Genomic DNA, 13732 nt, shown 5'->3' on the forward strand with positions numbered 1-13732 from the left:
CTTGTACAGTAGGCTGAAGGTATCTATCGATCAGTTGTCCGATCGGTTCATGTAGACTGCCTCGTGTGGATACAATTGGCCTCATAGGTGGGTCCCGGATGTTCTTGTGAATTTTGGGTACCAGTTGTAGTGATGGACTTTTAGGGTTGGCCGTTATGAGAAAGTTCTTGGTCCTTTCGTTGATGATGCCTCTATTCAATGCTGCATCGATGATGGTCTTCAAGATTTTGGCGTATTCCCCGGTGGGGTTTTGGTCTAATTCACAGTATGTGGACCTGTCGGATACATGTTCCATCAGTTTTGTGTGGTACATGGAAGAGTTCATGATAACCAAGGCTCCTCCTTTGTCAGCCTTGGTAAAAGTAATCCGATCGTTACCTGCCAACTTGAGTAATGTATCATGATCCTTTTGGGTCATATTCCGTGTTTTAGGTTTGATGTAGCCAAGTTTACTAATGTCACATTTGACCATCGTTTCAAATAGATCAAGTGTTTTGTGGCTGGTAGGTGCCAGAAAGGTACTGTGGGGCCGTAGTCCCAAAAGTTGATCTGGATCTTGTTGCGGCCGCTCAGGTATGACGTTGTCGAAGAAGTGTCTTAAGCGAAGTTTACGCATAAGCTTAAAGAAGCTTACTTCCAGTTCCAGGTGATCGGTTAGGGAACCTCTTTTGTACCTACCACGATAACCGATCACCTGGAACTGGAAGTAAGCTTCTTTAAGCTTATGCGTAAACTTCGCTTAAGACACTTCTTCGACAACGTCATACCTGAGCGGCCGCAACAAGATCCAGATCAACTTTTGGGACTACGGCCCCACAGTACCTTTCTGGCACCTACCAGCCACAAAACACTTGATCTATTTGAAACGATGGTCAAATGTGACATTAGTAAACTTGGCTACATCAAACCTAAAACACGGAATATGACCCAAAAGGATCATGATACATTACTCAAGTTGGCAGGTAACGATCGGATTACTTTTACCAAGGCTGACAAAGGAGGAGCCTTGGTTATCATGAACTCTTCCATGTACCACACAAAACTGATGGAACATGTATCCGACAGGTCCACATACTGTGAATTAGACCAAAACCCCACCGGGGAATACGCCAAAATCTTGAAGACCATCATCGATGCAGCATTGAATAGAGGCATCATCAACGAAAGGACCAAGAACTTTCTCATAACGGCCAACCCTAAAAGTCCATCACTACAACTGGTACCCAAAATTCACAAGAACATCCGGGACCCACCTATGAGGCCAATTGTATCCACACGAGGCAGTCTACATGAACCGATCGGACAACTGATCGATAGATACCTTCAGCCTACTGTACAAGCTATGCACACTTATATCAAAGACACGACCCAATTTCTATTGAAACTGCAACAACTAGCATGGAATCCCAAAGAGAAAGTGATCTTATGCACGGCCGACGTATGCAGCTTATACACAAGTATACCCCACAACATGGGGATTGAAGCCATAGAAGCAGCCTTACTCAGCTCTAAACTCGACCACGAACTCCAAGTATTTCTCATGGAGTTAATGTGTTTCATTCTACATCACAGTTATTTCAAATCCAACCAAAAGTGGTATCAACAACTCACCGGGATGGCCATGGGCAATTCAGCCGCACCCGTGTATGCCAACATATTCATGGAGTGGTATGAACACCTGCACATACTTATTCAACCCACATGGATTAACAACGCAAGAATGATAGTCAGGTACATAGATGACTACTTCATCATTTGGAACAACACAGAAGAATCCTTGCGCACAGAACTCACCAAACTTAATGACATTGATCCACGCATTCAACTTACCTGGAATATTTCTGACGTCTCAGTGAATTTCTTGGACGTTAAAATCACAGCTACGCCACAAGGTTTCATGACAGAACTCCATGTCAAACCAACTGACAGAAACAACATGCTTTTACACTCGAGTTTTCATGAACCTAACCTGATCAGGAATCTACCGTTTTCCCAAATGGCTCGAGTGAAAAGGATTACCTCTGACGTTGCAACTCTAAATGCAAGCCTTGATGATATGTCGATCAAATTCACTAACAGAGGGTATCCACAAACCCTTCTGGAGGAAACCAAAACAAGAGTCAAGAATATCGACAGACGGCAATTATTGACCTCTAAATCTAAATCAGAGCAAACCAGAATCGTGGCCGTTTCAAAATATTCAACAGCCAGCAACAAATTTAAACATGTTATTTTAAAGCATTGGCCGATATTGAATATGGAACCTGACTTCAAACAATCCTTCAGGCAACCACCATTATTCGCATATACCAGAGCGAAGAATTTGGGGGAAATACTACAGTGCAAACCCCAGCCACCAACCACCTTTTCTGGTACCAAACCCTGCTTGAACTGCGGACACTGTAACAGCGTCATCAAAGGGAATATCATACATCATCCAAGACAAGGCAATGCAATTAAACTTCGAGTAAATGCCACCTGCGACACTAGTAACCTGATATACGGAATCAAATGCCCATGTGGTAAGATGTATATAGGTAAGACCGAACGACGTATTAAAGTACGCCTTACAGAACATAAATCGAACATCAGACTTAAGAATGTTAAGTCAGCACTATCATGTCATTATGTTGAAGAGCAACACAATGTTTCCCAAATTAAGTACATAGTTTTGGAAACCGCACAAAAACTCGAAGGCAGAGACAATAATAAATATCTCCTCAGACGAGAGAATTTCTGGATTCAAAAATTGTCCACACAAAAACCGATGGGACTCAACGAAAGAATTGAACTATCATGTTATCTTTAATAATTTGCTCCATGGACTGTAACTTGTGTATACTGTGTCTGTTTCCCAAACATCTAGACACCTTTTTACTTTGCTTATATTCTGTTCCTGCAATTCTGACATCTGTTCACACCCGTTAGCACACCATGTTAATACTGTTACATTTTGCACTTCCCTACCCCAGTTCGAATCTTCCTCATGCGCGTCTGGTTTTGAACATTATTTTCCACACACTTAGCATTTACTGAGCCTTCATATTTATCTCATATCATTATGGCAGCCTTAGACTTCATGTATGACCGTCATATATACCCGCACCAGAACGTAACACAACTTATAGTCTTTTTACTATATGAACCCTACCACGTGACACGAATTTTTTTACATACGGAAACGCGGGCAGAATCAGCTGCACCGGCGTCCCGCTAAGACGAGCAGCCTGCTTTCTAACTTGTTTCTCCAAACTCAAGGTCAGTTGTTAAACTTTTCACTCGAGCAGCTGGACCGCTTAACGGCATATATGTGAAACGGCCGCTCTCACGACGTTCCGTTTATTTTTATTTTTTCAGAACCCGACTCACTGCTGTAAGACAGGCACGTAAGTGACACACCGTTTCTTTGCTTTAGCCCCTTCCCGACACCCACTTAACTGACATAAGCATAGGACCACTCAGCGCGTTCAGAACTATCATGTTACTGATTGTTATATATGCACCAACAGCATGAACTACAACTTGATTATAATGCATTTTGTATTGACACAATGTATATTGTTTAAATGATTCTGTTAGTATTCATACTAACAGGCTTTTATGTTATTTTCACAGTGTCTTTTCCCTGACGAAGGGCATGCAATCAATGCCCGAAATGCATTGGATATGTTTTGAAGGACAGCCTGAAATATAATGTCTTACAATGAATTTGAATGTATCACAACATTTGGAAATCTATCAAACTAAGATGATTTAAAACATAATATAATCGTTTTGAAAACTTTCCTGATTGGAAGTCTTTATTCAGTTATTAAGACAACAAGTAGTGTGCCTGTACAGGGATGGAACTAGAGACCCTCTAATTCCACATCATTGACCCATTTTAACAATGCCTAGTTTCTAGGGATCAGAATAACATTGTGCCGCCTTTGGTGTCTATGTGCTTTTCAGAAGGTTGTGAATGTTTGAGAGAGCGTGAAAACAAATCAAAAGTACACTCTTTTGGGTCCAGACCTCTCTTGTCCTCCCATACTGAACAGTGACTTGCTCAGTCCCATCTGCAGTGTACAGCACGATGCACGTCAGTGATGGTGAAGAGAAAAGAGCAGCCTGGTGCGCCCTTTGGTTGTCTTTTAGTACTAGTCATCCTAGTTTTGAAAGTCACATCTTTGCATGTGTGGCCACTCAATAGAAAATGTTATGATTCTGGCTATGGTATTATACAGTATTCAGTGTATTTAAACATGTACATGAAATATGCCTCCTACGCGCTGCAGCAAAACCTTACATTTTACACATGCCTGTGTATGACGGAAAATACAGACTAGTTTTGAGAAAATAAAAACAGTAAATTATACTTCAATTCAAGAACATAAGCGATGTTAAAGACAAGAAAATGGGTCCTCCTAATGTTATACAGATTTTTTTATATATCAGAATATCTGCCCACAGACGCAGCATTTTTGTTGCTTGTCATTTGACAATGTTTTCGTGAGCTCAAACTGTGAAGCAGCTTGTTAGTGGGTGAGCTAAGGCCTGGCTTGTGCTGCGAATGAATGTGTGTTCAGGAGGGATGGCGCAGAATATTTAGAAACAGAGGGGCATATTACCAACAACTAGCGATAATTATCGCTATGTTGGTTTAGCGGCGATATTTTTATCGCCGAGCTGCGGCGATTTTTATCGCTTAGGAACCTTGCTATTATTAAGGTTTATCTCCTAAGTGATAAAAATCGGCCGAAATGTATGAATATCGCTGAAAAGTCAGCGATATTCATGCATTACCGAGCTAATGCTCTTAGCCATGTTATCCACTTACCATTGGATAACATGGCTAAGAACTGCTCAGGGACAGGTGTTAGCTTTTGGAGATATTCGCGCTTAGCACGAATATCTCCAAAAGTTGGTAATAGGAGATAGCGATGTTAGCGACTGTTTCCAGTCGCTAACATCTTGGCACGCCCACTTTGCATGTCATTAGTGATAAATATCACTGGCATGCAAAGCGGGGCCCAAGATGGTTGCTATCTCCTACTAGCTGTCGCTAACTGGTGTTAGTGACAGCTAGGTAATAGGGAGATCATTTTATCTCTGCTTTCTTGGCTTTTAAAGCCAAAGCGGAGATAAACCCCCTTGATAATATGCCCCAGAGGACCCACCTGGATGTTAGCGCCTGCCGAACAGTTGCTTTTACGGTATGGCTCACTTTCACCGACTGCGTCTCCCACATTGAGAAGCATTTTCTCCACAAAGAACACACAGCACACTTATATTTACAGGCCTTTTGTTGGGATAGGGAGCACAAGGAAAGGGGAGTCTTGCTTTTGAAAGTATGGCCTGCTGGGTTGGTTTTAACAAAACATGCCTTAGAAAAACATATTTAGTTTGTATATCATAGGGCAGCACAAACATTTGAAACACACATCCCCCTCACTTCCTAAGTACTGGTTAGATGGGGTCTCGATCCTCCGCTGACAATGCAACCTTAATTCTTAGGATGAAAAGTGCTTTTCTGCTTCTCAAATAATCAATGCATGCAGTAGAACTTAGGAGTGTATGCTTCAGTGTGTGTTTAAAGCGACAGTTCAGCTAGAGACTTTTCTTGGAGAACATACGGAGGAAGATGAACAGGCTAATAGGGGACGCGAAAGGCATTTCGAAACAAAAGCTTGAGGGAAGAGGTGAGTCCTCAAGTGTTTGCAACATTTTCTGTTGTCAATCTCTAAGCAAAAGTGCAGGAATAGAGAGTTCCAGAGGGTGGAGCATTTGGGCCTCATGTACAAATCTTTTTTGGAGGTCTCAAACAGCCAGATTCACAAAATCAGGCTGCTTGCAAATGATAAAAAGCCTTTTGAAATATACCAAGGCCAAACTGGGATTCGGTAACTTGTTACCAAATTGAAATTTGGTTTTGTAATTCGATATTTAGGAGGGGTCCTTCCAAATACCAAATCGCAGCGATATTTATTTATTAATGTTTTTAAACCAAATTCCGCTCGCAAAGAAAATATTTATTCACATCCTCGAAGGAGGTGGTAACCCTTTCGCAAATGGGAAGGGTTCCCCATGGGGCCACATCTTTTATTTTGTTCATTAACTTTAACAACTTTTGCATGCAGAAGTCAAACTTGGCAATTAACTTATCTTTGGCAATGACATGTCATTATATGAGGTTATTTTAAGAGAGTCCAAAGTAAACAACTGCATTCTATTTGAGCAGCAGCTTGACTATGACCCAAACATTATCTTGGGGAAGTTTGGAGAAGAAGTCTAATTTAACTTGCAAAACAGAACAATCACTGAATGTAGAAACTAGTATATGAACTTAAGTAAATAAGTCAAAATCTTTCATTCATGGATATTACGTCATATATTATTGAGACACTGTGACATTTTTTACGAGTTGCAAGAGCGGGCATATCAAAATTCACCTGGTTATTATTTTACCAAACCACTTATCGCTCTTAATTGTTTGAGAAGAAGAACTCCACATTTATCAGCCTTGTGATAATGCAGAAAAGATGTTTCGGTGATATCCCAGTGTTCTTCAATTTCTAAACTTCTAAACGCTTGCAAAACTAAATTGGAAACCTTTGCATTACAATTCCCCACAATTAGAACAGGATGTGCATGCTCCCTTTCAATTGTGTTACATATAAAGTCAAAAAAGGAGTCTAGGAAAGAATTATACTTCTATCCAGGGTGATTACAGACAATAAATAGAAGAAGGGAGTGTTTCTGAGCATGGGCAAACTTTGAAAAGCCATCCTATTGCTTGTATGGGAAAACTGGGATGCGTAATATTCATGTAGTTATATGAATATTCTATAAAAAGGAGTATAACAATTCTATATCTATCAGGGCCTCTGTTGGTAATCTTGGCAGGGCTACTAATGACAATTTTTCTCTATTAGATCATTATTAATTTCTAAAGTTTCTTAAATCGAGATAATGTCATTCATATTAAGGGAACTCATTTTATCAAAAGGTAAAACTGGCAAATACCAAGAGGGTTACAGGTTAAATCATACACCAAATATGATTATGCAATTTAATCCAATTCACTTCTCCTTCCAACCAAGACCAGGTTTCGTCTTTACTATTTTCACTCAAGTGGGAATGTGGCTACTGGATGACCTTAACTACTCTGTAATCAAGGCCAACTTGAACAATCACTGCACAAACTTCATTCAGAAGGTTTTGTGGTACTTCAAGGACCACAACAGGATGTGGAACATACTCTACAATGGAGAGAAAAATCTATTTTTCTAAAGAATTCACTCACATGTTGATTTTGAATGAATCACATCAAACCCGTTTTAAAAAACAAATAATTACATTTACATTTTTGTCAGAACCAAGAGAGACCCAAATTCTGCTCTTGCTTTAGATAAATCAAGCTCACCTGGAAATATAACAAAATGAATATCAGCTGAGATAAAAGATTGCACTAAGGGATGCATACAAAGTGCCTGCCTTCAATTTCCTTTTTTTCATTTCGCAATCATTTTATTCAAATGATTGAAATGTTAAATGTTATAGTGCATGCTCTGCTTGCCTTTTAAACATCAGAAAGCAGGGTACACAGCCGCGGCCCGTGGAGGGCGTTACGATGGGGCAGGAAGGCGGGGTGGGGGAGGGGCAGGGTGGGGGGTGCTAAAAACCGGAATATGGATAATTGGAGGCAAGTAAACAATGTAATAAATAAAACGAATTTCGTAGCGCGCCCTGCATAGCACAGCCCACCCTGCCCCTCCCCTGCCCCGCCTTCCTGCCCCATCGTAACGCCCTCCACGGGCCGCGGCTGAGGGTACAGGTTTATCTTGTTCCGTGGGTAGGGAGAGGATATCTAATACTAGCTTTTGCATGAAAAATAATTTCTCAACAAGTTTTTCTCTTCTGATTTAGATATTTCGCTAGTGTTGGTTTCTCTGCTCCAAACGCCATCTTCCTCCTGCTCAGAGTCCCACCAGGGTTTGAATCATTACCTTTAACTCTTAAGTATAATATAGCCGATTCAATGGCTACCTAGGCATAATGTCTTTAGGTTGTATCCGCGAGTTTATGGTGACTAAGGAGAGGTTTCGTTTTGACTTATTGCCATTCCTGCTGGCTTATCCTTGGGGAAGTCACAGAGGCCATAAGCTCTCACCATGTGAATGTGATAATAGGTCCCCGCTGGATACTCTCCATTTTACCATATTTTGCAGTTTTTATGAAATGCCAACGAAAGCATTCATCGTTCCTATTTTGAAAAAGACAAATTTCTCCCACAATAGACCACCCCTCATGTTCCTACAAATGTCTGTGGGACATTATTTTTAGCATACTTCATTTTTTGAAGTTGCTATAAGGCTATGGAACAATTGTGATTAGGAATTACATGAGGACTGTTGTAACTATTACTTGGTAATATGTACTGTATTTGTTGCATTTGTACATATAGTAAGGATTTCTTGCCTAAATCAATATTCCCTGCATCATGTATTGTATTAGCTGTGTTTGTATACATCACAGCTTTCCAAACGTTTTATGTTGGGGACACACTTTTTGGAGATGCATCATTTTGGGACACAGTAAGGCAGTGTAGCGAGCGAACGTAGTGTAGCGAGCCCAAACTACCTAAGGGTGATTCTGGGGGGGGGGGTTCTCACTCACTATGTCTGTCTCCCTCTCTATCTCCCTCTCTCTCTCTGTAACTGTCTCCCTCCCTCTGTCTCCCTCCCTCTCTCTCCCTTTGTCTCCCTCCCTCTCCCTCCCTATGTCTCCCTCCCTCTGTCTCCTTCCCCTTCTCTCTCCCTCTGTCTGCCTCTGTCTCCCTCACTCTCTTTCCCTCTCTCTGTCTCTGTCTGTCTGCCTTTCTCTGTCTGTCTGTCTCCCTCTGTCTGTCTCTGTCGGTCTGTCTCCCTCTGTCTGTCTCCCTCCCTCTGTCTCCCTTCCTCTGTCTCCCACTCTCTGTCTCCCTCCCTCTGTCTTCCTCCTTCTCTCTCCCTCCCTCTCTCTCCCTATGTCTCCCTCCCTCTGTCTCCCTCTGTCTGTATGTCTCCCTTTGTCTGTCTACCTCCCTCTGTCTGTCTTTGTCTGTTGACCTCCCTCCCTCTGTCTGTCTCGCTTCCTCTGTCTCCCTCCCTCTGTCTGTATGTTGCTCTCTGTCTCCCTCCCTCTGTCGCCCGCCCTCTGTCTCCCACCCTCTGTCTCCCACCCTCTGCCTCCCCCTGTCTGTCTCCCTCTCCTTCCCTCTGCCTCCCCCTGTCTGTCTCCCTCTCCTTCCCTCTGCCTCCCCCTGACTGTCTCCCTCTCCTTCCGTCTGCCTCCCCCTGACTGTCTCCCTCTCCTTCCCTCTGCCGCCCCCTGACTGTCTCCCTCTGCCTCCCCCTGACTGTCTCCCTCTGCCTCCCCCTGACTGTCTCCCTCTCCTTCCCTCTGCCTTCCCCTGACTGTCTCCCTCTGCCTCCCTCCCTCTGTCTTCCTCTCTATGTCCCCATCTCTCTGTCTCCCTCTCTCTGTTTCCCTATCTCTCTGTCTCCCTCTCTCTCTGTCTCCCTCTCTCTGTCTCCCTCTCTCTGTCTCCCTCTCTCTGTCACCCTCCCTCTCCCTCCCTCTGTCACCCTCTGTCTCTCTATCTCCCTCTCTCTCAATCCCTCTGTCTCCCTCTCCGCCTCCCTGTCTGTCTCAGTCTCTGCCTCTGTCTGTCCCTGTCTCTGCCTCTATCTGTCTGTCTGTCCCTGTCTGTCCCTGTGTCCATCCCTCTGCCTCCTCTCCATCTCTGTCTGACTGCCCCTGTCTCTGCCTCTATTTGTCTCTGTCTGTCCCCGTCTCTGTCTTCATCTCTGTCTGTCTGTATCTCCCTCCCTCTCTCTGTCTCCCTCCGTCTCTCGCAGTCTCGCTTCCTCGCTATCTCGCTCCCTTTCTCTACCTCCCTCTACCTCCCTCTGTCTCACTCACTCTGTCTGTCTCCCACTCTCTCTTTCTCCCTCTGTCTCCCTCCTCTCTCTCCCTCTGTCTCCCTCCCTCCGTCTGTCTCTTGTCTGTCTCCCTCCCTCTGTCTGTCTCCCTCTCTCTTTATCTCCCTCCCTCTGTCTGTCTCCCTCCCTCTGTCTGTCTCCCTCTGTCTCCCTCCCTCTGTCTGTCTCCCTCTCTGTCTCCCTCTGTATCCTTCTCTCTGTATCCTTCCCTCTGTCTCAATCCCTCTGTATCTGTACCTCTGTACCTCTGTCTCTGTTTCCCTCTCTCTCCCTGTCTTCCTCCCTCTATCTCACTGTCTCCCTTCCTCTGCCTGTCACCCTCTGACACTTCACCCCAGCTTCCCCGGCACACACAGCTGCACTACAAGTACTACGCAGGTCTTTTAAGGACCATTTACTTGTTAATGGGGCTTTGTTGTGAATCTCCGGGCCCCTCCCCCTAGAGCAGAGTGTCTCGGAGTCTGCACTGCTGTGGCTAACTCCTAGACACTCTTTCAAAGGAATGCCTCCTAATTAGCAGTTATGTGCTAAGTGCCTCACCCTGCGACACACCGACCACTTGCAGGCGACACAGTACTGTGTCGGGAACACAGTTTGGAAAGCTCTGGTATACATAGTGATGATATTTGGCTTTTTATTGTATCTGATGGCTTTTTTATCCTTTTATATCAATTGCATTGCATATTGCATGGAATGTGCATATATGGGGTTTCTTCTTTCAAAACCAAATTAAGCTTATTTTGATTGATTGATTGATTGGTTGATTAATTGATTGATTGATTGACTAATGAGTGTAACAAACATTGCAGACAGGGTCTCCACGAAATGGTCAGAGGTAAATGTTGTTTGTTTTCAGTAATTGTAAAATTGAGTGTAAAATCATGTTTAGTACTTGAAAACAATCTAATAGTCTGAAATGATCCCCTTGTATACAGGAGGAAGACATCAAAGGGAAGTTCTTGAGTATCTGTTAGGTCATGCTCACTCACAAAGCCATCACTGGGAGTACCATTAAAGAAGCCTTATGATCCTTCAGTTTCTTTATTCGTCATCAGAGATTTATGTAGATTTGGATCAATGTCTGGTAATTTGAACTCCAGTAGAATTGGACTTGGGGAGTTCTGTTTTTTTGTTTAACTTTGTTTTATTAATTTTCAAGTGCATTAGATACCGTACAGTACAATAATCACATGACCCAGTTGAACATTCATCATTCAAATACTCCCCCACCTCTGCAGCTAGGGCTGTACCAACTCAAAAGACGGATGGAGGTACTGTGTCCATGAGTACATGTTCGGGCCGGCCTTAGCAGTCGATGCACCAAGCCCCCCTACAAAATGACAAAGCCCCCCTCCCTCCCTAGACCCCCAAAACCCCCAACTCCCCTCCACCCTCCCTCCTCCCCCACCCCTCCACTCAGTGTGTCGCTTCCGTGCCTTGTAGGGCCACAGGAACTTAGCGGCTGCCTGTAACCCATAATGTGGGGGCGTTCTTTGTAGTGGGCAAGTCAATAAGCCGCAGCAGGCGTAGGTACTTCGGGCAAGTGATTTCATTGAATTCTTTGGTTAGCATGGCCAGGAAAGGCTGCCAAACAGTATCAAACGACTCTGTGGATTGCGTGAGACTTGCCTGAATTCGTTCCATGCCCAATACATACCAGAGTCTGTGGAGCTATATTATCTGTGTGGGACGCCTCGCTGTACCCCAGAGTGAGAGGATGTGCTGGACTGCCCCCCCCACTGCCAACCCCATTTGCTTTCCTCTAATGGATTTTAGTGGAAAGGTGAGTGTGTTTTGGAGACCTAGTAGTGTGTAGGCTAGAAATCTAGGAATGTCTGTGTCAAAGTGTGCGTTTATGTCGTCTAGAACCTCCGTCCAGTAGTCCCTCACTTCTACACAATCCCATAGTAGGTGGGTTAGAGCCCCTGGTTCATCACAGCCCCTCCAGCATGTCGGGCTCCGGAGTGGGTTACCTTTGTTTAGTCTGGCTGGCGTCAGGTACCAATAGGAAGTGACCTTTTCTGCCATATCCCTACTGGCCGTGTTCCTGACCGTGTGGTGTGCTCTGCAATATATATATCTCCCCACTCCTTATCCGTGAAGTTTCTCCCCAACTCTGCTTCCCACCTTTTCTGGCCCACCAAGCGGTGTGAGGGTGGCTCAGGGCCGACCATGTTATAGAGGTCTGTAATCGCCTGTCTATCGGTATTTTTCTTGAAAAGCCACTTCTCGAAGGCCGTGTGTCGCCTACCTACTAGTAGTTGCGTGTCGGGCTGTGTCAACCAGTGCCTGATCTGGAAATATTGAAGGTGCCGTGGGGCCGATAGGTTATACATATCTTTTAGGTCATCGAGTTGGATGAAGCCATCCAGGTCGAAAAGGTGGCCCGCCGACCTGCAGTCAGAAACCCTCCATTGTTCGACTGCCTGTGGCTCCATCCCCGGCGCAAAGACAGGGTTATCAAAGAGCGGTGTGATAGGTGAAGGGAAAGTGGTGAGTCCCCCTCTGACCGCCACCGTGTCCCATGCTTTGAGTAGTGTGTGAGTGATGGGCGACCTATTAGGGTATGCCGGTCTATCTGAGCGTTTCAGGAAAGAAATTTTACAAAGCGACGTCTGGACCATCGCTCTGTCCTGGAAAAGCCATCTCTTCTCTGAATCAGGGCAATTCCATTTGAAAAGATAGCGTAGCTGCGTCGCTTGGAAATATCTCAGCAAATTAGGAATCCCCAGACCCCCCTCTTGTGGCGCCCATTGAGCGAGATCTCTGCACATCCGTGGACGCTCTCCGGCCCATATGAACTGCTGTATGGCGTCTTGCAACTTCTTTAGCATTCCTATCGGTGGAGTCACGGGAATGGTCTGGAATAAATATAGAACTTTGGGCAGCAGGGACATTTTGATCGCTGCTACCCAACCCAACAGCGAGAGCGTTGTTGTCTCCATTTCTTTAGGTCCCCCTAAATTTGAGAGTAGAGATCTGAATAGTTCTGGTCGACAGCTGCACTGTACTTGGTGTCAAGGTGATACCCAGGTAGGGGATTGAGGTGCGAGAAGACAGTCCCCCGTATGTCAATGGTCTGCCAGCAGACTTGCGAGCGTTTCGGCCCAGAGGGAGGATTATGGACTTGTCTGTCTTCATTTTGAACCCCAAAACTTTCCCAAAGGCCTCAATTTCTTTCAGAAAAGCGGGCACAGACTGTGTGCGATTGTCCAGGGCCGCCAAGATGTCATCAACGTAGAGGCTAATGGTGTACGTTTCTTCCCCGAACATAATGCCAGTTATATCAGGATTATCCCTGATTCTTTGCGCTAGTGGTTCTATATAAAGCGCAAAGAGTAGAGGCGAGAGTGGGCACCCCTGTCTGGTGCCACGCTTGATGTCAAAGGGTTGCAAGCCCATGCCGTTGACCCGGACGGAAGCCCGAGGCGCGTCATAACAGCTGGCAACCCATGCTCTGAAGCAATCACCAATACCAAATCGCTCTAGTGTCTTATCCAGAAACCTCCAGTCCACCCTGTCAAACGCTTTCTCAGCTTCGACAGAGAGTAGCACCGCATCGGAGTTGTTGAAGTGGGCCTTGTCTATGACGTGGAGGAGTCGCTTGGTATTATCGCTGCACTGCCTGTTTGGGATGAATCCCGACTGATCGGGCTCTATGATGCCTGGTAAAGGCAGTCCTAGCCTTGCCGCCAAGATTCCCGTAAAAAGCTTGAAGTCCAGATTGAGCAAAGTTATGGGCCTGTAAGCGGCACATTGCGTAGCAT

At 44.7% G+C, this 13732-nt stretch overlaps 1 protein-coding gene across 6 annotated transcripts in view; it reads right to left on the reverse strand.

Annotated features, from left to right (window-relative positions):
• The window catches only part of CTNND2 (catenin delta 2), a 3216642-nt gene that overhangs the window by 2912431 nt on the left and 290479 nt on the right, over positions 1-13732 (reverse strand). The window lies entirely within an intron of this gene.

This window comes from Lissotriton helveticus, chromosome 4_1 (assembly GCF_964261635.1).
Source record: "Lissotriton helveticus chromosome 4_1, aLisHel1.1, whole genome shotgun sequence".
Taxonomy (NCBI): domain Eukaryota; kingdom Metazoa; phylum Chordata; class Amphibia; order Caudata; family Salamandridae; genus Lissotriton; species Lissotriton helveticus.